Source organism: Parasteatoda tepidariorum, chromosome 2 (genome assembly GCF_982258835.1).
Source record: "Parasteatoda tepidariorum strain Cologne lab strain chromosome 2, Ptep-v5.0, whole genome shotgun sequence".
Lineage (NCBI taxonomy): Eukaryota > Metazoa > Arthropoda > Arachnida > Araneae > Theridiidae > Parasteatoda > Parasteatoda tepidariorum.
In genome coordinates, this window is record NC_141756.1 from 35397001 (window position 1) to 35424619 (window position 27619).

General features: G+C 28.1%; 1 protein-coding gene across 1 annotated transcript in view; it reads right to left on the reverse strand.

Moving 5' to 3' along the window:
- The window catches only part of LOC107454969 (lysosomal cholesterol signaling protein), a 107243-nt gene extending 87432 nt beyond the window's left edge, over positions 1 to 19811 (reverse strand). Inside the window, exon 1 of the mRNA XM_087157198.1 lies at positions 19793 to 19811. The gene's annotated coding sequence lies outside the window, so the exon portion shown is untranslated. The remainder of the gene's footprint in view (positions 1 to 19792) is intronic.
- Positions 19812 to 27619: the final 7808 nt, after the last annotated feature.

Here is a 27619-nt window from a genome sequence, read left to right on the forward strand (position 1 = left end):
ATATATATATATATATATATATATATATATATATATATATATATATATATATATATATATATATATATATATATATATATATATATATATATATATATATATATATATATATATATATATATATATATATATAAAGTTTTAAGAAAGCCAAAGTTATTTCTCTTTAGGGGTCTCGCGAAAACTGACGAAAATTTCTAAACGCTCCACTTTTCAAAATCTAAATTTTTTGTACTTCATTTTTAGGAATGGAAACTATGTAATTTTGTATAGATTATTTTAACTTAAAATTTTGTCTTCTTTTAATTCCTAAAACAAACATCTTCATGAAAGGGATATTAATATTGTTTTTTATTTTATAAATATTCACAATAAATGATGTCCGTAAACAAAGCAAAAAAGTTCAATGAGTTTTGTTTTCCGTTCATGAAAAGATAAAAAGAGAAAACAAATTTTTTGCTTTTAAAGTTGAAACTATCTTAAAACATTGTCGATATTTCTTTTCTATTATTTCCAGAGTTGCGTTCAAATGATGGTGAACATGACGATCATCTTCAGCCGCTAAAGTTTTGCCACCAAAAACAGTTTAATTCATTAAATTAATAAAACTAATTAAATTACACAGTCAAAAAAATTGGTGATATTTTAAATTTTCTTAAAAAATTTAATCTAATAATTATTGATTATTATTATTAATTTAAGATTAGCGTTGTAATTAAGCAACTTAGCCAAAATACCTCATTTGGCGACTAAGACACATTATGCATTTATTTCGATTAATCAAAAATTGGTGGCAAAAGTATTTGACTATAAATCTGTTTTCGAACGAGATAATGCATTGATAACTACCACATCATACACTAAATAATACATTTAGTGAAGGTATCATATTTGATTTAGTAACTAGTCTCTAAAAAAAAAATCCTAATCATTCATAATCCAGAAACTTACAACCAGTTTTTAATTCGGCTTTTTTCTCTTAGTTTGGTATTTAAATAAATCTGTACTTAATGAATTAATAACATACATAACATGATGTTATTATAAAATGTATGTACATACATTTATACATAAGGAGACATAGCAACAAAAAATAACAATTTGACTGCTAATATATTTCGATAATTCGAATTGGGTGATGCAAAAAAATAACTTCGATATTAAATAACTAAAGTTGTGTCCACATCAGTAACATTTTAAAATGAGAATGTACTGCGGTATGCTTTTTACACAAAGCGAAAATAAGTTTTGTAAATAGTTAATTGTTTATAAATTTCACTAGGCGAAGGCTTATCGCGAAGATTTTATAATAAACAAGTAGATAAAGTATAAATAAAAACAGCATTCTGCACAGAAAAAATTTTTAAAAATTCAATGTAATATGATCTATTAACAAATTAATGTTCGTCATTTAGTAAGTTATAATATTTCGTATTTACTTATAGCAGGATTATGCTATCATACTTTTTTTTATTATCTTATAAATTTCTGGTTTATTTGTCATTTTTACAAATGCGAGATTATATATTGCACACTTCTCGAAAAATCATTTATTCATCTTAATCATTTGGAATGTCAGAGATATAATTAAAAAATACGAAAGGTATGGTTAAGGCATAAGAAATTGTGCAAAGATGTTAAAAATGCGGAAAACCACATAATGTAACATTGTCTGCTTAATCACCAAATATCCGCATAATTTTTTTTTTAAATGTCTTAATTTACTAGAAAAAATTGTCTTAGAGATTCTTTTCCTTTAGAACTTCAACTTCTTTTTTTCCATTCTAATAATAATTTTATCAACCTTTTTAAAAAAATCTGGGGCCCAAGTTTTGTCAACCAGTATTGAACTTCAGGAAAACTATTCAAGTTTTTGTCACAGAATAAATTCGCAACTTTATTGATGATCTATAGAATTTCAAAATATACTCAATGAATTCAATGATCTATTTATGAAACTTTAATAATCATCAAAGAAGGAATATGGTAAAGAATGTTCTAACCTTGACTTGCGAGGTAATCTCCGAATTCCGAGGTAGTCTCAAAAGTATGATTTCCAGAGTTTATAAGTTCTCTCTGTAACCTAATTAAATAGACAATGATAGATCTGTATCATGTTACGGCCAAATTTTTACGAAGCAAAGAAAGTATTTGTAGAAATGTTCTCTACTAAATTCCCTTCACGTTAATAAATTTTAATAATCATTGTGGTTGAATATTGACATGAAGTAACTTACAGTTTGTCTGTGGTGAGAACTCCTCCCACCACAAAGTCTGAGGCCGTATGCTGCTATGGAAACAAGAATAGTGCATTTTAGGGAGGGTAGCTTCTCTTCACTCTAGGACTAACTCAATAGATCGGAGAAAAAGATTCCCTTTCTCTCGCCAACCTGATGTCCTAAACAATGACCCCACACCCCTACTTTAAATAGTAATACCACGTTACCATAGTCACCGCCACGGGTCAAGACGAATGGCTAGGGGAGTTCTTACCTTAGTCTAACTATAGTTAACAACTTTATCATAACACCTGAAAAATTTTAAATAAAACATAAAAGAAGTTTAAAAAGAATATATTTTTTAATTTATTTCCTTTTAAATGTTTTAGTTGTTTTCTAAGTCATCCGAAATTTAATCACATAAGTTTTTAAAAAGTTCTGCATCCTTGTCACATAATTTATCAGACCTTAATTAAAATGTGTTGAGTACATATTTTGCTTTGCATAAACTTGATAGTAAAAATAATTATTTTTCCTTATTATAACAGTACTTTAAAATTTATTTTATTTGGAATATGTTCGTATGAATTATTTATTACGTCAACGTTTCTCAAACTGTGGTGTGAAAACTAATTTGGGTCCCATCTCAAACTTTGAGAAATAATTAAACCATGAAAAATGAAATAGACTGATCGACGATTTGAGGCGTTTCAGTTTCGATAAAATAAACTTTCTATATTCAAATGAACATGACTATTTGATAGATAGACTCCACTTTGAAATTTACCTTTGAGGTTAATACTTAACTCCATTTTCGTCTTAACCTGGGGGGGGGGAATTCAGTAACTCGTTTAAAAGCAAAGAATGTTCTTATATTGGCTCGATCTTATCTAAGCGAATCTGTTTTCAGCCTTTCATGCCATCAAAACTAAAAACTGATTTTATCTAGATACTAAAACCTGGCATCCGTCTTCTGTTTTCAAGAATTAAAGCCAATATTTCAAAACTTAACCTGCTAAAACAATCTCACTCTTTCTATTGATTCAGCTGATTCCTTGTTGAAATTATTACTTTTGAATTTTAATCGCTTTCTTAGACGTACGTATGGACCTGTTCAATTTGATTTTTGTATTCCGCATAATATAAATAAATTTGAGTATGACTGTTACCCACCTACTGGTTATTTATATGGGGATATCATCCTCTACCATCTAGAAGAATGAATTTTTAAATTTATTAAACTTGAATTAACTGAAAATTTTATAACTTGAATTAAATACAACAAATAACCTTGAATGAGAAAGATGTGTACGGAATATTGTTTCATAAAAGGGATCTGTTCGTTTAAAAGTTTGGGAAGCCCTATACTGTTTTACTTTTGTTCGCAAATACTCTCTAAAACAGTAAATACTCCCTTTAAACACACACACAACAATTTAATCTTGAATGTGCTTTTTTTAATTTAACTAAATACAAGTTGATTCATATCTATGCATAGACCACTTTCAAAATAAATGGATAATTTTTAATAATAGTATTATCTTTACATAAATGCTTGATGTTATTATGCAGTATTATTTTTCTTCTGCACATTATCTATAAATCTTAAAGCTTACAATTTCAATCAAAATATTTAAGATGTAAACAAATTAAAAAATTTTATAATTTTCCCAAACTTGAATTTTTAAATTACTTCATTACAAAATGCCAAATGTATACAAAGAAACTTCTCTTATTGCGCAGTTTCTTATTTATCTATTAATAACAATAATTTAAAAATATTAAGAATCAGCGAATAAAAAATACTTTATCTGCAAGATACTTTCATTATCCGCCCCTCCTTAAAAAAATAGAAAAAATACAATATAAATTATGTTTCAAGTATGATTTATTATATTTTATTAGAGACCATTTTGATAACCAATAAAATTAACTCAAAACAATCATCTGAAGAAATTGCTGGGGTAATTCCATTTAAGATGGGATGTAATATCAATCCACTTATTTCTTATCTAAATATTCAATAAACTATTGAATCAATTTAATAACCTGTCGTGGCTTTTAAAAAATGACCCCACTTTTAAACATCATTTGTTTAGCAACAAAAACCGCAAATTAAAGGGAACGTTCACTAATTTCATCGCTTAATTAGAGAGGGATTTAATACCACACACAATTACGCAGGAAGGTCTTGAAAACATGTTAAGGTCTTATATTATTTTTTTAAAAAAAACTAAATAAATAAGTGAGTGAATAATAAAATACGCAAGTGCTGGGTAGAAGGCTCGAAAGATCAAACTCCGTGACGTTTAGGAGTTTAATTTGACTTAATGTTCAATTTATACCTCAACTTTATAAAAGTATAAACAAATTTACGACTATAGAATACAGATATAGTCCCTAACACTTATTTTTCTACCTGTTGAGTGATTTGTTGAGTCTACTATTAATGAGCGAATCTCGGCTAGATAAAAGCCGACCTTGAATTCTGACAAATCATTCAGGTAACGTGATTATTATGATTCAAAAAAATAATGGGCGCGATGATTTGTTATAATCAATCACGACTCGAATTTCACTTTGTTCTTTTTGCGGTTTAATCTGATTTTAAAGATTTAGAAGTTTCACGGTTGATTAAAATGAAACTGGTTTAGAAGATTTTTTTAAAAAATTGATTGATGCAGATTTCTACATGAATAGTAATTTGAAGAAATCATACGGCACTACTGAAACATATTATGCAAATTATTTTGAATCAGATTGTAAAAAGGATCGAATTTGAAAACGCAATAGAGCAACTTCCTACGGTCGAAAATAATTCTGCTCCATAAAAATACTTAAATAGATGCATAAAAATAGAATCCAAATAACAAAAAAACGAAATAATTTTTTTTAAAACAGTGCATGGTTCTCTCAAGTTCCCAATTTTTAAGAGAGACGAAAGTAAATAAAGGTGTTACAATAATTATCTTAATTTCAAGAACTAGAAAAAAATGTTTCATAAGAGTGCTTAAATACAGGCAAAAATATCAATTATTTTTATTTATTCCTTGTTTTCAGCTTTAAGGAATTTAAATCGATAATATTTCATGATTTTTTTTATATGTTTGAAATATTGAGGGGGACTTGAGGATTTCTGATTATTGACAGTGACATATAACCACCTTCCCCCCTTCCCGATAACGACACCCATGCTGCACTGTTTTAATTAAGATGAATATTTAATATTTTAAAGCAACTTTTATTATATGGAAAACTTAAATCCACATTTGCCATTCACATTTGCAATGCCATTTCCTTTATTTCTTGACCATACCCAGATTTTTAAATCAAAATTAACAATTATTCAGAGATAAGATCTTCACTAATAAGAAATTTTATTGCCGCCTTAACACAAACTTGTTTTCATAACTTTAGTTCCTGATTTCATTTGGGATAAAGCTTAAATCTTATTATTTTGCACGGTTACCACAGCAACTTCATAAATACAACTTGTTTTTTTTTAAATTCATAATCCTATTTAATTAATTCACTCAAGTTAATTCATATTTAATTTTTGGTCATAATAAAAACTTGTTAAACTTTATCCGCCAAAGAGATATCTTAATGGTAAGAAAAATTACATCCAAGTATTGCTTAGTAATTTAAAATAGTTATTTTCATCATTTTAATTCGCGATCGCAACGCTCGAGTACGCCGTCTAGCGGGAGCCTGTAAATATCGGACATTAATTTATCACGTTTTCATTTAGTTCCATCAAAGTCATTGACTGAATCAGACGCCATTTTTTAGCAGCAAATAAGAAACAAAATTTCCCTAAGGAAAAGGCCGAAGAACTTGAAAAAAATCTTCAGAATATTAGTAAATCTTTCAGGAACAGAACACGCCAAACATTTCAAGAAAAATTCCTCAATAATATTTAATTTCTATTATCAACAAACTTGCAACTGATGACTTCCGATTTCGGATACTGTTACAGATGTGTGTATTTAGGTAAAATGCATTTCTTCTGTCTTCAATTCATTACGAATTAAAGTGAAGTCAACATTGCTTTCGTCATTCCAGTGAATAAATATGAATTCAGAACATACAGAATTGTAATAGTTATAGCATATTCTTCTTCGTTATAGAATAGTATATATTTCTGTATCCATATAATTCGGAAAACAACAATAAAAAATTATCCAAGTTACTTGAAATAGTGCCATTTGTGCTGATTCTTAATTAATTTAAATCGTTTTCTTGGTAAGTTTTTTTTAATTTTGTAAGAATAAGTTCAACTAGAATTCAGCTATTCTGTTTTTAGCTACATATTCAAATTCATATCAATTATAAAATTTTGCTGTGTAGTATGTTATCTAAAAGTAATGAAGGGATAAACTATGTATCTATTATTTGAGAATAAAGTTTTCAAACAAGGAACTTATCATTTTGGAATTCTCCGGGAATCATAAATCAGGTAAGTGCAATGATTTTTACAATAAAAAATTTGCTTGTAAATATTTTTTTTCATTTGATGATGGTTCTCTACAGAATGGTTTTTTACGTCTGATTAAGAACTATAAGAATAATAAAAAAAGAAACAATATGAAAGTTTTTATTTCAATGTTAATAATTCTTAAAATCGTTTTTTTTATCCTAAGAATTCTTTATTTTCCGTTTTTTAGTTTATAATTTTTTGATAAAAATTGTTCTCAAAATACTTTTGAAAAATTAAATGGTATAACATTATGTGTTTATGTATACTTCTTGTATATTCGAATGTTTGAAATAATATGATTCAGAAAAGTATGGAATAAAAATTCGTTACTTACGACGTATTAACGCCACCGCCGCTACAGATTTGGCGGTTTTTAAGTGCCGCCAATCTACACTTAAAATTTTTGCGACAGTTCATAAAATAAAACACTTTATTTAAAATCAAAATAGTTAGTTGGATTTCGGTGGAAAATGAGCCGATATAGAGTTTAGCATAGATTCAAAACAATCATATCGCCATATGAACTCTGATGAATAAGATTCCAAATGAAATAACATTTCCAAAACGTACGTTTGCCAAGATAAAGTTTTATGTTGTGGGAATTGGTACATTTTCGTTTTTTCGGTAAAATATTTCCCTCCTGAAAAAATAAAATTGCATCTTGTTTTGTTTTTGGCAAATCCCAAAGACGAATATTCGTAGCACTAAAAATGGCGACAAAAAAGAATTGTTTTTTTTGTTTTGTTTTTGTTTCGTCAGCATTCTTTATTTTACGTTTCTTAGTTTCTAAATAATGATTTTTATTGAAACTTGAAATTTTTTGATAAAAATTGTTGTCAAAAAACGTTGTTTACAAAATTAAATTTCATAAAATTATGAGGCTTATGTATACTTTTTGTTCATTTTAATTTTTGAACTAATATGATTCTTAAAACTATAGAATGTAAAGTTTGAATGGGCCTTTCATGTTATATCATTAAATTTAGTAATACTATTTCTCGGGCATTAGGTTTTAACTCTTATAAGAATATACATATTTTTTTCTGTTAATGTACAAATATTTTTCCGATGTGTTTTGGATATTCCTTCTCTAATAAAAAGAGATACCATTTTGTTTTCGGTTGTACAAGAAAGAAGATCAAGCATTTTTCTTTTTTAAATTTAATAAGCCACATTAAAGAAGGAACGTTGCAATGCTACACGCTACATTAACGACGTCTCCAGAGTAACTGAATGACGGTTCATATGGAAATCGCAGGTAAGCGTCTCATACAACAACGCCCCCTATAGTTCGTTGCGATCGCGAATTGCGTATATTGACTGTAAACAGTTTTACATTTAAAAAAATTTTAAAAACGAATGCAACTTATTACGGTTTAATAATTTAAAAGTAGTACCTTTCATAAAATGTTGCACAATAAAGTACTATCACAGGATTATTTTATAGTATAATAAAGAAACACCCTCTTTTACTTTTAAACTCGCAATATTTCATAATGACAAAAATTTAAAAATGATAATCACAGACAATAATATTAGAAAAACATGATAAATAGTTACCACTGATAATAAAAGATAAAGAAAGATTTACATATAAAAGCTGCTATAAATTTTGTATATAAATGCTGAAAATAACTGGATCATCCTTCTTCAGTAATGATCAGATCGCGTAATCTTTATGTTCAATAAAAATGCACAAATTGGTATTGGCGACATTTTTCTTTTTTTGTTATATCATGATATAATAACTGCAATGTTTAATTCAGTACAATCCCTCTTAATACGTATGATAAATCAATAAAAATCATATTTTTCATGGAAATCTCAAAATTTATACGAGGTGGTCCTTAATGAAGATCTTTATACACTCTTTTTTAAATATTCCACAAATGAAATCATTTAAGTCAACAAAGTAAAGGTCCAAAATTAATATTTAAGGGAGAATAAAAACGCACTAACCTAATATGCCAAACTAATAGCAATAAAGGAAAAATGATTACATAAAAACCATTTCAATTTCCATTTGAAACTGAAAGTTGTTTCTAATAATTGTCTTTAAACTCATCTCTTTCTAACACAAGCAAATAAGTTTTGATAATATTAATACCATCTTCTTCAGTAGTTGCTCATTAAATTTCAGTATTGCTTTTTTTCCTGGCAAAAATAATAATTTGCGCAACGAGAAAAAAAGTATGGTCAAAACTACAAGAATACGGTAAAATTTACCATCATTTTGGCTCTATGGGAACACCAAAGAGCACGGTAATTTTTATTGAAGCGATTTGGTAATGATTTTGGTAATTTTAACATTAAAATATTGTTTTTTAATGTACATTAAAATTTGACAATTTAATCCTGATACCTAAGAGCATGACAAAAAAACCATTTATCAGGTTAAATTTACTTTTCAGATTTGTATTTTTTTACTAAATGTGTTGATAAGAACAATAATTTTGTAAACGGAAAATTACCAAATGAAGGGTCTAAATATTTTGTTTTTATTGGGAGAAATAGGTTGTTGTTTTTTACCAGAAATGTCTTCACTATATTGTATGATAATTTTACCAGAATGTTTTTCTGTGCAAGTGTGCAATTATAGTTCCTAAAAATACATAATATGGGAGTTATTAGAAAACACCCCGCAAATTTTATCATTTATTGACAGAAATTCAAATGAGTTTATAATTTAATTTAAGATTTTAATCATCATAAAATAATTAATAACTAATCATTAATAGATTACTTTTTACAGGAATTAATATATTTTTGATGTATATAGGATTATTTTTTTAGAAAAAGTAAACATTGAGGTTGAGAAAAAATCGTTAAAATCCAAAAATATTTTATTGTAAATCTTAAATATTAAATTAGCTAAACCACACTCGAAAAAAATTCTGGGTCAAATAGAAATATTAAGTACTTTGGGTGCATCATCCACAAAATCCATTTTACCCTAAAATTCATTTTTCCGTAATTTTTATAGTAATATCTATTTAATTCCAGTGATCCAGTAATTTACTGTAGACATATCAGATTTTTTGTTCCGAAACATGTTCCGATAAAAATGGATTCTTCGGTAAAAAATACCTACCCCCAGAGTCCCAGTACTTTTTAACGTAGTTTGATCCGGAATTTTGCCGTCAGGCTAACAGTGGAAGGTTTTCGGGGTTTTTCTCTAGATGTAACACAAATGCGGGTTAGTTCCATCAAAAAGTCGTCCATTAAGGCAAATTTCTCCCAATTCTTGATTCAGGAGATCTTTTGTCTCCTGGATTGGCTCAAAATTACAAGGCTACATGGTTGAACATTGGTAGTCGTAAACTCAAAATTGGATAATCTGCTCAACGGCGGTTATAATAATGTTATGATTTGAACCGTGGTGGGCCAGGGAATAGAGCCTTCGCATCCCGATTAGGTGATTCAGGTTCGAATCCCAGCTTTCTCTCGTTGATGCAGATTCTGCACCAGGTTCGCATCGACCACATTACTAACGTAAACTGCCTTTAGTGGTTGATAAATCAGGAGTTAGAAACTCCTTGACGTTGCTCTAACCGTGGGACATTTTCGTGGTTTTCCTCGCCATCTAAAGCAAAGGGGGATTAGTTACACCAAAATTCCTCCATTTAAGCTAGTTTATCCTAATGCTCGATCCAAGAGCTCCCTTTTTTGCTAGGTGGGGTTCAAAATTAGAATCAAAATTGGGTCGGCTATGTAACGACGGTTTAAAAAAAACAATAAAATAACGTTATGATTTGCTTTAAACTCAATAAGAGGCTGATTAAGTGTTCATTTTTCAGGTGATTAATACTACCGGTAAATTTAATGAATCCTACTCAGTAAAAAATTTGCGTTAACTATTTTCCTGTTATAAATTTAGAGACCATGGTATTTCCTATGAAAACAAAAATTTAATAATGTCACGACCGCAACACATATACGCCCTCCATAAAATTATTAAAAAAATAAATAGTATACTAGCTGCTGACATTACTTCAAACCACAGACTTTCAAAATAATTTTAAACATCATTTTCTTCCCAGAACTATTTCTGAAACAAGTTTCTTAGAAAATGTTGTTAATAAAAAGATTTTAAACTCGGTATCTGATTAAAAACCATTAATAAAAACACATTTTATAATTCGATTCAAAGTGGTTTCAATATTGAATGATTGTAAATAAATTTTTAATTAATTTATTTAATAGGATTTTATTTTAACTCATATAAAATGAATTTCTATTGTTTTAAATTATATGAAAACAAGTCTAAAATTTAATAATCAATAATTAATTACAATTATTATTAACTAGAACAGTATCCTCACCTTACCGTTTCCAATTATACAAATTTGGTTAATAAGCGAATGTTCCCATCATAAAACCTTTATTTTTTTCTTTAGAAAAAATTTTTTTTTATGAATTATTGTTCACTACATTACCTTGCAATAATGAAAGAGACATTTTTTTTTCAATTTCTTATGAAATACTTATTTGGAACTATTGAAGTACTTATTTTGGAACTATAGAGGAGTTAAAATCAAGCATTTTCATCATTACTCGTCAATAAAGTTTAAAATTTTCAAATCATTAAGAGACCAGCAACAAATTACGGGGTAAACCAAGTAAGAACATAAAATTTCGTAACCAAGCTTAAATATTTAGATGCAGACATTTACACACACACACACACATACACATATATATATATATATATATATATATATATATATATATATATATATATATATATATATATATATATATATATATATATATATATATATATATATATATATATATATATATATATATATATATATATATATATATATATATATATATATATATATATATATATATATATATATATATATATATATATATGTATATATAAGCAAATATTTTTTAAACATTGTACTCGCTTAAAATTAAATCCACCAATGGATTATTTTTAACAAATATCAATAATAATTTTTATTTTTATTTTAATTACAAAAATGATTCTTAAATCTTCAATAAAAGTAGACGTGAAGACGGTAGCATAGCTGCAGGCAACAGGTGAAAACAGTATCATGTTTCTGCATTTTAGGATGTAACAAGATACAAAATTTTAAAACATCGTTTTATTATGAGTAAAGACTGCAGTACACGTCGTAGAATTTAAATTTTACATCTTCCATAATCCAAATAAAAAAAAGGCCTCAATACGGAAATAGTATGCCAAAAGCTGGAATGTTTTAAAAGTTGTGAGTTGGTTCCAATATAAAAACCTGAAGTGACCCTGAGGTACGCACACACACTACCCCCGCACCTATGAGCCACCATCTCGAATTGCTTGAAGTTAGAGAATTCAATTCATAGGATCTGATTCTTTTCTAGTCCGTATAGTAAAATCAAACATGGAAGTAGATATAAGCATAAAAGTATACTTTTTATACATAATACTTTTTATACCTTTGCTATTTTGTCCTAGCTCTTTTGTTTTGGATTTATTTGATTTAGCGTAAAAAACACATGAAAAATTATAACGTGCATGATTATAGAAGAAATTCTACGTAACTAAATATAATCATACATTAATACTTTTTAATACTTCCATACTTCTCAAATCCCTAATAACTTCTGAACTATTAGCAACTATCAGCCTTATTGAGTGAATTTTAATGACATTCGATTCAGCGTAAATCTACACAGGAAGCAATACCTCACTTGTCTAGATAGAAATGTTTAAGTGTTTTCCTTATGGTCCCTCTCATTTTAAGAAAATTCAAGATGACGGCTAAAAGTCACTTTATTGGAAAAGGAGAACTTAAAAGTATCCACATTGGGGTCTAACTCCAAGCTTCTAAAACGACTCCAGCTTTCTCCTAATTATTTCTTTATTCAACTATTTTAAAACTACCTATCTGACAATTTTATACGTATAGAAATCAAATTAAATCATCACAAATGGATCATCACAAGAGAAATCTCTATCATATGACATTTCTGATAGCCAATAACAGAGAAGAAATAAGTCTCAATTATAGAATTTTGCAAATTGTTATCACAAAAAAAAAAAAAAAAAAAAAAAAAAAAAACAGTGAAATTATTTTTTAACAAGGATGTAGGCATGTTAAATTGTCACTAGAATGAATCAAATAAAAGTTTCCAGAATTCTTATTATTCTTATATTTATGAGACTGAACTATATCATTGAGTGGAATAAAGCAATTAATTGTCGTAATTCTTGTGTTTCTAACTGGAACTAATTATTTGCATTAATCCTATTGGATGATTCGTATTCCTATCCCAATAAAAATGTGTTCCTATTGGTTGCATCTGTAACTGAATGATCATTGATGTATTTCCAGTGAACACATAAGAAAAGCGACGTTAGCTTAGACGTTTTTAGAAAAAGCATTTTATTTATTATTCAAGATTATTTGATAATTTAAAAATAAAGTCATGATTTAGTTTGTTTGCTTTTTTACTTTGTTAAACAAGTAATTTCGTCCAGTAAACATGGTAGTTTTGTTTTTATGGTAAACAATGTAACAAACAAACAGTAGGAAAACTATCCTTCGTAGAAGACGTTTTGATGAAACTAACCCACAATTTCGTCACATGGAGAGGAAAACCACGAAAAACTCCCACAGTTAGCCCGACGTTCAGAGAGTCAAACATATGATCCGTCTACCACTGAGGATATTTTACAACAGCACTGTGGTTGGGCGAGCTGGTAGCGGAATTGATTTCGACCAGCCAACGCTGGGATTCGAACCCTGGTCACCTCATTGGGAAGTGAGAGCTCTATCTTCTGAGTTTTTTTAACAAAAATAACAGCGTTTATTTAAAAAAAAAAACTGTGCATTTTATTCGGCAATTTTAGCATACATATTTTTAAAAAACTTCATTACTCAAGCGGTTAAAAATTCAAAGCTCCGTAACTTTTGATCCAAGCATATATTTTTTTACTTACCGATGCATTAATAATAATATTGATATCAATACTAATATTGTTATGATTTCTTTAATGCATTTTCTTTTAATCTGCATTATAAGCAGTATTTAGAATAAGTCAAGAGTTTAAAAAGTTATCGAAAAGTTAGAAGGGAGAAAAAAACTTTAAAAGTTGAAGATTTCGTCGTTAATAGTTTTATTGTTCTTCATTTAATATTCAATTCTGTTTTCGTGTATTAAAATTCTATCGTAATACCAACATCTCTTCATTTTTAAAAGGCTACAACTCAACAGGTAGGAAAGGGACAACAACTTGAATAAAAATGGAATAAATATTACACTACTAAATTTCGAATTCACAAAATAATCGCTGTTTTAACAGAAAAGAAATGCTAACATGACTAAGTAAACTTGAAAGAAAAATAATCGTCAAGTTCATGGACAAAACGGAAATTTCACGATCACCTTTTCAACAATGCGGTTCTACAAAAGTCACGTGCCAGTAATTAACCTTCTACTGTCGTGCAATACGGGCGTATATAAAATGAGAACAAACTATGTACACATGAAAATTACCCACCATATATTGTGGAAATACCGCCAAATATAGGTGAAGAAGTGTTTAAAATTCAGTAACCGCAAAACATTTTTTTTTATTCCATCAATGATTTTTACCTAACATTTAACTTCACAAAAAGCGATTAATATCTATGAATCAACATCGAACAAACTATCTGGCTTGGAGGTTATGACCCTAAATTGTACGTTACATTAAAACACGAAATATGATGGCTTTTCCCTCATCTATAAAACAAACAACGTCAATATATTTATATAGTGATTTATTATAGTCAGTGTTTGAATATTATGCATTTATTTAAGAAATTTTTTTTAGGAAATGTAAAAATCATTTGAAGAAATATTTTGATAATGTCGCAGCAGCCACAAAATGGTTGAAATGTTAGAATGTATAAGGGATACCTTTAGCATTCACTTGATATAATTTTTAACATTTAAAACCGAAAAATTTAACTGAACTTGTCGACAAAAAAATTATCAATGTTCAATCAGTTTCGAAAATGCGTTTCGTTTCAAAAGTAAAATAGAGTTAACTAATTTCAATTAATTAGAATTGATTGAATGGTAATAGTCAATTGATATAGTTCAGCCTCTGGTTTGGACATCGTTATTGATCAAAAAAATTCTTTCACTCTTTTTAATAATACTATTGTCTGTTCTTAATTGTCGTCACCATAAATCGTTTATTATTATACAGTTGTTGATTGTATTTATCGTATTATTTTTGATTTTGATAATTATTCAAAATTAAACTCTTAAAAATAAAAATATTGTATAATTTCTTATATTAAAAAATAAGCGCATATTATTACCTTATTATGCAGCATTTTATGGTATAAATATTTAATCGTTGTTTCGACTTTATTGCAAGTAAATGTAAATTTTTTCCCCTTTCAGTTAATTATATTTTTAAGAATTATTTAGCACTGAAATAGATACAACAACAACAATAAATTATATAGAGATGTCCAAGCCAGAGGAAAAACTATATATAATGTGAAATTAATCAATTAAGCCAGAGGCTTAACTATATATAATGTTGAATGAATCAATCAAATGTCATAATTTTGTGGTTGCAAATGCCAACTAATTGTTTACACTAGTCCTATTAGACGATACGTATTCTCCTCTTAATAGAAACGTATTCCTATTGGTCTATCTGCAACTGATTGATGTCTCGCAGTGGACTGATCGTTGAGACACGGTTCCCAGCAGATCACCGAAGTCAAGCATCACTGGCTGCGGTCAGTGTGCGGGTGGGTGACCACTTAGATCAGTCTGCGTAGGGACTGAAGGTGTGCGGTATTGGTGCTCATTAAACTGTTCTACCGTAAAGTGCTCGACTTCGCGTGCAGGTCGTTGGGCTACCGAAGCAGGGGTGCCATCTCCTCTGCAGAGGATCAAAACTGTGATGGCTTGTCTTCGGATCATCCTCAAGGATGTTTCCCAGATCGTCGCCAATAGCCCATTGTGCAGCTCTAGTGCGACACAAATTAACTGCAGCAACTGATTGATAATTGATGGATTTCCGATGAACAGGTAAATGATGTGACTTCAGATTAAACACCTCTATTTGCTTTTATTATAAATTTCAGGTAAAACTATGCTCAGTCAGCGTATGCAATTAAAGTTATTATTATATAATTAGGTAATTGGGTACTTGCACTTCAAGAAGAAGACCACTTATGTGGTACCCATACATGTGACCTATGACGTCAGCGCCAGCTGATCGTTTATAACTAAAATGACGTGTTAATGTTGAGCTAAGCTTCTCCACATAAGTTAAAATGTTAATTAAAGTAAAGTTAATTAAATACAGGGATGTATCGCATATTAAATTTGCTGAAATATAATTCTTTCTCATCTACGTCTTTTACTTAATATATATAAACAAATTTATTTTATTGTGATCGTGATATATTTTTATTTTGTGTACCTGGCAATTTCGATGCATAATTAGTTTATGTTCTACATGGCTTTGTACTTGCCTTTGTGTTGAGTTAGAAATATAAAGTGAAAGAATTAAAATCTTTGAGTAGGAATATAGAAAGTGTCTCTTAAGCGAATTGATACTTGACGGACTTGGCTTACTAGAAATGTAATGGAAAGAACAGTTGCAAACGTAAACAAATGCCACGTTTCAACAACCAATCAGGATCGAGATACCCACACTACGTCACTTGCAGGTATCACACTGACATTTAAGATTATTGCTAAATAATTTTTTTGAAGTTTTCTTACAATGAGACGCAATACCATTGCATTGCTGCGTGAAATCTCAGTTTTAAAACTACTTTAATTATACAAACAAAGCAAAATAAATAATTATTGAAAAGAATCTAATAAAGTAACTTTGAAAAAATATTTAATTCTTGAGGATAAAATTTCAAAATTATAGAAAAAAACACAAAATTAATGTATGTAACAAAAATTAAATGTATGTACGTATCTTAATATAAAACAATTAATTAAAATTCACATAAAAATATTACTAAATAGATATAAAATTTAATAGTTTTAATACTATGATATTTCACTTGACTACTACTTTGTCATAAATTTTGCCTTACGTACCAAACTGCAACAGGGTTCCCACTCTTTTTACAAAGCAAAAATTAAGCACTTTTAAGGAATTTAAAAAAATTAAGGACTTTTTTGAAAAATTAAGAGCTTCAAAAATGTTATGATTGTTGATCATCGAATATACATATACCATCAGTTACATTGCCAATTATTTACCTTTCTTAAAAAAATCAATAAATGAAGAAATAATAAAAAAAAACAATTTTATTATAATGTAAGCACTAACATAATTTTATTTAATTAACAGGGCTTGCCAAAGAAGTACCAGGCATTTTTTGCAAACCAAAGTTTTTTTTAAGCATTTTCAGATTGCAAGAAGTTAACGATGATCTATGAAACTAATCCATATTCCATTTTTAATGATTTCATTGAAATTGAATTGTAAAATCAAGTGCAGAAATTAAGATTTGCAATTTCTTTCATGTATATTAAAGAAAAAATTAAAGAAATTTGGCAAAAAAATTGAAAAACAATTTTTGTCCCTCCAAAATGCTTTAAACTCGATGCATGGTCTAATTCTAAGAGATAAAAGAACGACATTTTGTTTTAAAAAATTGAACTGAAAAAATGTTCCTATCAATATCTACAATAATGGTGCTGAAAAATTAAGGACTTTTAAAAATCTTGTACCAAAATTAAGTACTCTTCTAAGGGCAATTATTTTCCAAAATAAAAATTAAGCAGTTTTTAAGAATTTTTAAGGACCGTGGGAGCCCTGCTATACGTGGACCTGCATGTTCATTATTTTTAAATATTTAGTAAATGCAAATTTAAAAGCTTTCCACAGATCACTGAACCACTAAATCAAAAGAAAAAATTTATTTTCAGAATAACTAAATTATATAATATTTAAAATTATTTACATTTTCGAGCATGTGAATTTAGCGTCATTTTTCGAAAATCACTTCTGTTTTTGTGGATTTCTACCCAAATAACTTAAATGTTCTGCATCTATTGCAGAATTCCCAAAAAGCTTAAATATCCACCAAACTTTTAGTTGAGGTAAAACTATAAATTTTATAAAAATAGCTAACAAGGGAAACTAGGGAAGTGTGACTCGCCAATTTTGAATTAAACTAGTGGGATGTATGCCTTATGAGGAATAATTTTAGGGGGCAACATTCGTTTCGGCCCATAGAGGGTCCTATGAGAGATAAAAAATAATTAAGTATGTAGAAAAATCGGTATTTCATTACTTCAATGCAGACTATCAGTTATTGTAATTATCTTATACTCCAATTAATTTTATGGTGCTTTCACGTACTATATAATGCATATTTATTGTCAAAATTGATTTCGAAAATTATATATATCTGTAGTTTATCAACAAAAAAAAAAAATTGGCATTTTTAAAAAAAAAAAAAAATTTTTGCATCAAACTTTTTAAAATTTTTTTTTCAAAAAATTTTCCAATATTAAAACTAGTAAACAGTAATAAATTTCATTTATATGAGAGTCGAAATATAATACGCATTTTCCCAAACTGATTGAATTTTTTCATATTTAATGTGTATCCAAAAATGTGATTTATAAAAAAAAAAAAAATTTTTTTCATATTGTTAGATCTTGCAAAAAAATCTGAAATAATTTATGTGATTGCATAAAATTAAATTGCATTTATAGAAATGTTTTCAAATTTGTTTGGCGGGAAATTTGAACTTAAAAGAATATTTCAGTTTTCAATGATTTTCTTTTTTTCTTGAAAGGTCAACCGTACTATATAAACAAAATTTGTAAGTATTTGTCGCTTTAATAGACACATTTTTTTTTCCTAATTTTTTTTATTGCACAACTGGTAAAAAAATGGAAAAAAAAAGTTTCAAAAAAATTTAAATTTTTTGCCAAAAAATTAAAATATTATTAAAAAAAATTGTCCTACGAATTGTTCAATATTTTGTCAAAACATTGCTATTTTTGAAATATTATTCATACAATTATCTTTATACCTGATATCCTAGCTAATGCCAACTTTTAAAGTTAAATATTTCAAAAATTAGCTAGGATATCAGATATAAAAATAATATTATAAAGATAGCAATGTTTTGACAAAATATTGAACAATTCACAGGACATAGATATCAACGGATTTTCCACTTAAAGTGACATATCACTTCAAATTTTGTGTATACAGTACAGTTGATCTTTTATGAAAAAAATCGAATTGAATTTTTAAGTTCAAATTTCCCGCCAAACAAATTTGAAAACATTTTTATAAATGCAATTTAATTTTATGCAATCACATAAATTATTTCAGATTTTTTTGCAAGATCTAACAATATGAAGAAAAAAAATTTTTTTTTATAAATCACATTTTTGGATACACATTAAATATGAACAAATTCCATCAGTTTGGGAAAATGCGTATTATATTTCGACTCTCATATAAATGAAATTTATTACTGTTTACTAGTTTTAATATTAGAAAATTTTTTGAAAAAAAAAATTTTAAAAATTTGATGCCAAATTTTTTTTTTTTAAAAAATGCCAATTTTCTTAAATTTTTTTTTCTGAAAAACTACAGATATATAAAATTTTCGAAATCAATTCTGACAATAAATATGCATTGTATAGTACGTGAAAGCACCATAAAATTAATTGAAGTATAAGATAATTACAATAACTAATAGTCTGCATTGAAGTAATGAAATACCGATTTTTCTACATACTTAATTATTTTTTGTCTCTCATAGGACCCTCTATGGGCCGAAACGAATGTTGCCCCCTAAAATTATTCTTCATAAGGCATACATCCTACTAGTTTATTTCAAAATTGACGAGTCACACTTCCCTAGTTTCCCTTGTAAGAAGCAAAGGTTCACACATGTGGACCGAGGTAAGGCTATTATTACAATCTTATCATTTAAGAACTTCTACCAATAAATACTTTTCAAATAAAAATCTAAATAAAAATCATCACGGAATATCCGAAGCTTAGTGATTTAAAATTTAAAGAAACCAAATGATTGAATTTATTGTTTATGGTACAAATTCTTACCTGGATAACAATTCGTAAAAACAGTTAATGTAACTAAATGCTAGTGCATTAAGGTGCATTTGTAAACAAGTGTTTGTTTTTTATAATAGATTGTTTATATATATATATTAGAAGTGTATCAGATGATTTGGTTTATTTACTTGATTACTTCACAAATGACGTAAGTCAGATACAATGTTATTTCTCAAACAGGAAATTATTCATTAAAATAAAAGAAAGTACAGAAAATTCCTTCTGTGCTTTGTCCTCAGACACAATGAAAACAAAATATTTGCCTATGTCACTAACAACTGTGATATACGTCAAAATATGCTTTTTTGTGGTTTATTCAAAATTCTATGAATTGAATTTTTGTGGGAAGACATTTTATTTTGTACTATATAATTATTACCTAGAAATATATATAATTATATATTAAATAAAACTAGCCATCTTTGATGACCAACTTGGTGATTCTCAAGAATTCATCTCTTCGCGACACTCCACTGTAGAGTAGGGGAGAGTGGGTTCAATTGTAAAATTTTTTACTTAACTATTTTTAACTAACAAAAAATCTAATATATTATTAGTATTAATTGACAGACGAGTAAAGTAGACTATCCTCTACTAAAAAAAAATAATAAATACCTTATTTTAAATGTTATTATATTAGTTATTAACAATTTTTGACAGGCGTGCACTTGTTACAATTGTCCCCACTTACGGGGAGAATTGTAACAGTTCATAAATTCAACTAAAACATAGTTAATTATACATATTATCATTATTATGATATATTTTTTTATTGATCAAAATAGTAGTGATATTTTAGGAGTAAAAATAATAATGAGCAGAGACCTAAAGGGTTAAACTTTTAACTTTAAGGGGTTAAAAATTTCAATTTATGCTGTGAAAGGTGACAAATAAAATAATGCGCATGCAGCATAATATAAATGATATAGGAAACTATTGGTGGTTCTTAAAGAGTTAAGTAATGGTTTGTAAACATAAGATTATTTAATTTCAGCTGTTACAATCGTCCCTTTACTTATTGTTACAATCGTCCCCAAGACGCCATTTCAGCTTCATTTGTTAAAAACAATGCTAGTTAATTAACAAAACTAATTTTTTATTGAAATGTTAATTAAGGTGTCCACTTACATATTCGGTTAATAATTTTTATTTGTTTAAGCAAAATTACTTTGTTACTATATAATATTCTAATACCAAAAAAAGTACTTACGTAATGTGAAAATATCTTTTGTGATGTAACTCTTTCAAAAGTACATAAAAATGGTTGCCAGCAGGGGTGTACATGTAGATTTATTAAATACACCTTGTGCGCCACCTAGGAACCAAATCTAGAACCCGACACTCGAAATTTTTGCTCTGTTACAATCGTACCCTGTTACAATTGACCCCACTCTCCCCTATATCTCGTTTTGGCTATATATATACATTTCAGTTAAATATTTAAAAAAAAGAGAATCTATTTAAGTGAAACTTTACTGAATTATTAACTTAAACTCAACCCTTAAACGAGTGAGCTCCCAAGACTAGTGAATATTTGCAGAAAATTATACTCCTCTTTTCTAAGCTCAAGTGACAGAACTTGAATTCATACAAAAATAAAAATAAGTTGACGTACGTCACCAAAATACAATTCGAATAAATATTTAAAAAAATAATTTTATATTTTATGTACAATACAACATCCTCCAGAAAAGTGCCAAAAATAAACAAAAGAAGAAAAAAAAAATACTTTGCAACAAAGTTTAATTTGAATTACACATCAAAATGACTATATGCGAATATATTTGACTTTTCGTGACTGGATATGGTAAAATTTACTGTGTCTCTGGATCTATCTAAACCCAAAAGAGTTCGATAATTTTTACCGAAGAGTTTTGATAATAATTTGGTGAAATTAACAATAAAATATAGTTTCATAATCTATGTTAAAAATTGAGAATACCTTAAAGAATGGCATAAAAACCATTCATTCGATTAAATTTCTTTTCAGTTTTGTATTTTATACTAAATATGTGGTAATAAAAACAATAATTTTAAAAACCAGAATTTCCGGTAAACGGTTACCATATGAACGGAAGAATTACCAAGTGAATAGAATAAATATCGTATATTTTAGTATTATTAATCAAAATTACAATTTTTTGTAACCAGAAATGTCATTGCCATACAGAATGATGATTTTACAAGAATTTCTTTCTTCGTGCGAGAAAGGGCAGTTGACTACCCTAGTTTTGTAACTTCAAATATCGCCCGCACAAATTAATTAGCATATTTGAGATCACCCCCTTGAACTCAAACGCAAACTCAATATATGTTATACGATAGTCAACTTCCTCCGTTAAAATCTACCATGAAAAACTTCCATAATAGATTTCTATATCAATAAAAAAATGCTAAGAAATTTATGAATTTAAAAAAAAAGACAACTAAAATAGTTATTTTGAAAAATCAGATTATTATTAACAAACACAAAAGCACCCACATTAGAAAAAAAATTTACAATAAATTTTAAAATCAAGATAGAAATTTAAATAAATTACCTGAATGTTTTCTTTACTGGGTTGTAGAAGTCATAGCTCTTCGTAATTATGAAATTAATCAAAACATCTTTTTGCGAAACCTATGTATGTCAGAGTTTTATGAATTCCTATTAATAATTTTTTAAAAATATTGAGATTTACGAGGAAATGTTTGAACTTTCAATACTTATAAGAAAGAGAAAAGAACCAGAACTAAAAATATAATTAAAACTAAAATTTAAAGAAATTGTATTTCTTTTTAAACTTTATATCAAATTATTACAAATAAATGAAAATTGTGAGTATTACTGAAAAATTAGAAAAATATAAACTAAAAAACTAACCAATGCATGAAGCTTTTTAATTTAATTTTTTTTCCTTCCATTTTTTCTCCATCCACTTCGGTTGAGCGATGAAGCAAGATTAATGAAAACCCTTTGAACTGGATTTTTTTTTAATAGTAAATATATTTTGCGGAACATATTTCCTACTTCTAGCTTTTCAACGGTCCAATGACCTGTTTAAATACTATTGTATTTTTAGAGAGAGAAAAAATCCACTTACACACAATTATTACAAACACTGTGCCGTAATAATTTCACTTATTATCTAATTAACACAATAACTTCCCAAAGCACGCAAACAAAAACCTAACAAAAAGAAAGAATCAGTTTTTGCAAACTACTTCATTATGTAGAACTGTCTAACGAAAACAAATTTAAAAAATAAAGCATTTTCTGCTAACAACTTTCGCTTTCTATCACGCTTACAATCAAAACAAAGTTTTTGTTCAGAAGCAACATTCTTCAGAAAATTACAAGAATATACAACTCAAAAGCGATACCCAAAGCAATTACGAAAATAAAATGCCTAAAAAAGTAATAATGCAAAAGTAACAATGTAAAAAATAAAATATTCTGATAAAGGGTTGAGAACGAAAAACAAATTGCATTTTTACAAATTTTACCATGCGTCATTCTACCGTAATAAAGTACAGGAAGTTGTTAGTATTTCAAAATTTGTATTTATCAAAATTGCAAATAAATTCATAAATCCTTAATTTATTTATATTAATATTATTCGTAGTAGTAATAGTTGTAGTACATCTTGTTAGAAGTTCGCCAGCGCTGCTCTCAACACAACATGAAGAGTATACTTACAGAGTTTTCGGTAATGTAAGATAATTAATTAATACAAAAATAATAAATTAATGTAAAAAATTGCAAAGTCAAATCGATATTCCAGTGTAATGATGGTGTGATTTAGAGCCTACTGAAGCAAAACGAATATTATTAGCTAAAAAAAATTCCTTTTAAAAAAAATTATTATTGTTTTTAACTAGTACATAATATAAATTAAGTCGAAATTGCGAAAATTCAATTGAAAATTTTCAAAAGTATATTTTCTTTGGCCTTACACGACTTTAAGTTACATGTTTATAACATAAAGAAAACAAATATTTTTCTACTTTCAACATGAAATAGGAAAATTTACTCAATATAAATAAATAAATAGGTTTTTACACAGGCACAATAACGTGATTCAAATAACAAGACGAAATTGATCATAACTACCTCGGTTAGGAGTCGACTTTTCAAACCCCCAAAATTTTATAAAAATCAGGGTGTTACATATACACCCAAAATAAAATTAGACATTCGTTGATCATGGCATATCGATGCATTATAAGAAATGAAACAGATATGAATAACTCTATATCAATTTACCCGTTTCAAAAGCTATTTTTAAATGCTATATACAATTAGTTATGCAATTTCTCTCATCATATTGTATTTACATATAAAGGTTGTTTTCGTTTAGAAACACTTTAATTATTTTAGAGTATCTCAAAACAAATAACGCAATGAAAACTTTTAAAACATGCCATAAGGCTACAAATTTAAATATTCCAGAACTTCATCTGTGTCAGATTCATTAACGTTGTGCATTTTAATTTGAAAGTGAATGTATCATATGCAGAGAGAACAATGTGAAATAGTTTTAACTTGAAACAATTTTGTAACTTAGTAATTTCTTTCATATTTTTTTAATTGTAAACATTTTCTAATTTGTTTATTTCAGCAGTTGACTTATGCATTCGACATACCAGAAGTTAGCTACCACGTAATCAAAAATGGGAGGTCGACAAGAACACCGAGATATACGGTATGTCAATTATATAAAAAATCAGATAAAAGATTGTTTACAGATAGAAATATTTCGTTTGATCTATTATATTCTCTCGCAAATGGGCATTGTTTTTTTCTTTTAAAAACTAAACAAATTTTACGTATGTTAATAAACATCATTAGCATTTAGAGTAAGGAAGATTTACAACGATTTTATAAATATTTCCTTTTTCACTCTAATAAAATGCACCATAATTTATGAAGCATACTTTTAAAGATCACATTATTCAACACATAATTATTTTTTCATTATTCTGGAGCCCAAATCAACTAGAACTCGCTTTTAAAAATAGCCTTTTAAGACTTTGCAGATATGCTATCGATTCTTTAATTCGAAAAAATCTTTAAACTTTTCTATTATGTAAGAAAATTATATAAAATTACTGTAAAAAGTACCGTAAAATCCAGCCGTGGTAGCCCAGTGGTTAGAGAATCGAACTCTGCACCGGAGGGGCGGGGTTCGAATCTCGACTCCGCTAAGACCCAACGAGTACATGCGATATATGAGACGACCCAACGAGATTTATGAGAAAACCCAACGAGTACATGTGACCTCTGGTCGGTCGTTCAACAGTACTATGGGTAGAGGGATCTGGAGAAAACATCCTTCCTCTTCAAATCTATGTCTAAATTGAAAAAATGACCTCAGAAATGAGTAGGGTTGCCATCTATCCGTGGAGTTCTGAACTAAGATGCACTTTAACATTTCCGGTGCTCGCTTGCCAAATGAAAGGCGCACATTCCGGACTTAATTCGCAAAAGGCCAGTGGCTTGAGGACTTTTTCGAAGTGTCATTAGAAACAACAACACCGTCAAATCCGTTTTTACCGTAAAATGTTATAGAACAATAAAAAACTGATACACTGTAATATTTACAGTTATTTTTCTGGATTTTTTTACAATATACAGGGTGTTCGATAAACTGTAATATACTTTGAGAAATACTCATCAGATCAAAAAAACTAATACATAATATCCGTGTGATAAATGATACCATCCTTACTCCAGTTAAGAGGTAAGGCATAGTCGAGTTTGGTGTCATTAATTATATATTTCAATTTATCAAGCATAATTATTTTTATAATTTTGATCCGACATATTTTTTCAAAGAGATCTTAATTTTTTACAATTTTTTCCCTATTATCATCATGCAATTACAGCGATCAATGTCAGCTGGAATGCTAAAAAACTGGCCCTTCAAGTTGCATTATTTTTTTCTAGTGAATCTAAATCTTCAACAAAAACAATTTTAGATTGTGGTTTTACTCCCTATTCGCCCTAGAGAGAAGCTGTGGTATCATTGAATACATTTTACCGTATTTTACTGAATTCACATTTTCCAGACACCCTGTATGAAACTCCGTATATGAACAATGATTTTCCCAAACAATGATTTTCCCAATGGATACCAGATCTTTCCATGGTTGTTCAGCAATAAATTTCTTTCACAAGAAATTTCTTTAATCACAGCTGAATGTTCCCACATTAGAGCGTTGGAATAACCCATCAGAGATGCACAGTGCGCAAATAAAAAAAAATTTAAAAAAACGGACCACTTTGAATAACTTTTGGTCCAATGATCGGACCTTCACGTTCTAGGACTCAATATAAATGGATCGAGGGGGGTGACCTCAAATATGCTAATTGGGACCGAACCACATTTCCCAGATTGAGGCTCCCCTCTATATATTGTGTGTCAGAAAACCGAATCCGTCGGGGAAAAGGGTATGTTAATAAGGTAAAAAATTTGATTTTGTAAAAAATAAAACATAAAAAATTCATGAGTAAAAAAAATTTTTGATTTTCAAATATAAAAAGAATTGTGGTAATTTTTTCTATTGCTAAAAAGTTCACTCTATATATTCTACCTTTACAGTGAGGCAAATGAGAAAAAGTATAAATAAAGGAATTCCATTTAATTATATTTTAAACTAATATATTCAAAAGAGAATGCTATTCAAAGAAGTCATTCTTAACATTGATTTAAAATACTTAGCTGTATTTATCACAGGTCACGATCATTAAATGACTGATAAAAAAAAAAGGAGAAAAAACAATAAAGCTGCGATGCGCTTATCACATTCTTCGAACTCACTAACAGAGTTCCATCCATTTTGAGAAGAATGAATCGCCATGACTACGGCATAATATATTAATAACTCACCAGGTTATTAAATTCCATTCTATTCAACAACTTCCTCCGTTTGATGGTCGCCATAACGCCTTTCAAACTACTAAAACTTCGAATAAATTATTGATTTCTTACATTGACGATCAATAGGGGAAAAAAAGACTTCAAAGCTAATCGCTAATTAAAAATCAAAAACGATTTCATGATGTCGAATTTATTGGACGTTGATTTTATCGTTTTCAATTTAAAAAAAATTAATTTTAATAAGAATTAACTATTTCCTGAATATTTTTTAAAAGGTTAAAAGCTGAAATTTTTTCTAAGCTATCTTAAGTGTGAGAAAGGCAAAAAAACTAATAACATTTCGCCATAAAATTCTGTAATCGAAAATAAATGCTGTCTGTTGTTGTTGTTGTTTTTTCTGAGGAAAATGCAGACATGCATTTTACGCTTTTCCACGCCAGTAAGAGAAATAAAAAATCCATTCTCATACAGAGTAATTTGGAATTAAAGGGTCTAGGTAAAGACTTGTGTAAAAATTCAATTCCAAGCACCTTCTCTGAGTGATGACGTCGAATTTTGAGTCCTGCTTTCTTCTTTAGGAGGGTTCACGTTCTGGGACTCAATTTTAATTGTTAGAGGTGGTAACCTCAATGCTTATAAATTAGTGCAGACGATACTTTAAGTTACGAAATCGGACATAAAAACGAACTTCTCTGACTAAACATACCTTTATTTTTTTTTTTTTTTTTTTCTACGGATTCAAGACTCCCAGAATATAGAAAGTAGTCGCAATCTGGGAAATATAATCCCCCATAGTTTTGTCAAGAGAACGATCCACAGTTTGGATCCCTCATGTTAATTTTACTTTATGTAGATTTCGCCATATCTTGAGAAGTTTTTAATCAAATCGAAAACTTTTGGCATATAATTATAAAATTCATTTATCCAACGATAATTTCATGCGAAATATAAC